The 1,060-nt window shown below is 40.8% G+C and overlaps 1 long non-coding RNA gene across 1 annotated transcript in view; it reads left to right on the plus strand.

Moving 5' to 3' along the window:
• The window catches only part of LOC105001470, an 11,138-nt gene extending 10,275 nt beyond the window's left edge, over positions 1–863 (plus strand). Inside the window, exon 5 of the long non-coding RNA XR_826870.1 lies at positions 648–863. This is a non-coding gene — a long non-coding RNA (uncharacterized LOC105001470). The remainder of the gene's footprint in view (positions 1–647) is intronic.
• Positions 864–1,060: the final 197 nt, after the last annotated feature.

The raw sequence follows: 1,060 nt of genomic DNA on the forward strand, positions 1-1,060 counted from the left end.
CAAGATGCATATGCTAAATACATATGGCCTTTTTGTATGTCAGCTATATCTCAATTTTTAAAAATAAAATAAATTATTCAGAGATTAATTTTTTAAAAAAAATCAAACTTTAAAGTTGAGAATGGCATGGAGATCAGTAGGCTGAAGTAGAGTGAAGTTCTGTGTGAACTCTCAGTATTTGATATTTTCTGCTGTGATATAGTCATCTGTGATTAATTGAGTAGATCAGGCTTAGAAAATAAAGTATGTCTCCATTTTCTCAAAATGCCAGTTGGGATTACCATTGTTCCTCGTCTCCCATTGCAGAACATTAGCTGGGGGAGACATGCAGTCTTCCATGCTAGTGGGGTTGAATGGACTAAGCTCCCAGAAACATCAGCAGCATCACCTGAGAGCTTGTTATAAATGCAGATTTCAGGCCTTCCCCCACATCTACTCAGTCAGAATCTGCCTTTGGACCAGACCCTCAGGTGGTGCATACAGTTAGAGAAATACTGTCCTAGGCTGCTATCATAGTGCTTGACTTTGTAGTGTATTGCGTATGTGACTGTTTTATAGAATATGAATCACAGTCCAGACTCGCCCTTTTTGTTGTCTAGTATCTTAAACCTTCTTTTTCTTTATCTTGTTATCTTTTTTTAATTTAGGTTGATGAAGAATATAAAAATCCTCACACTGTGGACCGAGTCCCCATGGGCAAACTGCCTCATATGTGGGGACAGTCTCTATACATTTTAGGAAGCTTGATGGCAGAGGTAAGGGGAAACTTCAAGGCCCTTCTACTTTTCTGCTTAAGTCACCATAACAAACAGATTTGTCAGTAACTCATTCGTGAGTGCAAGTTTCCCTGGTGGCTCAGTCATAACAATCTACCTGCCAGTGCAGGAGACCCAGGTTCAATTCCTGGGTCAGGAAGGTCCCCTGGATTAGGAAATGCAACCCACTCCAATATTCTTGCCTGGGAAAACCCATGGACAGAGGAGCCTGGCAGGCTACAATCCATGGGTTGCAAAAGAGTCAGACATGCCTCAGCGACTAAACAACAACAATATTTGTGAGT

Source organism: Bison bison, unplaced genomic scaffold (assembly GCF_000754665.1).
Source record: "Bison bison bison isolate TAMUID 2011002044 unplaced genomic scaffold, Bison_UMD1.0 scf7180017854954, whole genome shotgun sequence".
NCBI classification, from domain to species: domain Eukaryota; kingdom Metazoa; phylum Chordata; class Mammalia; order Artiodactyla; family Bovidae; genus Bison; species Bison bison.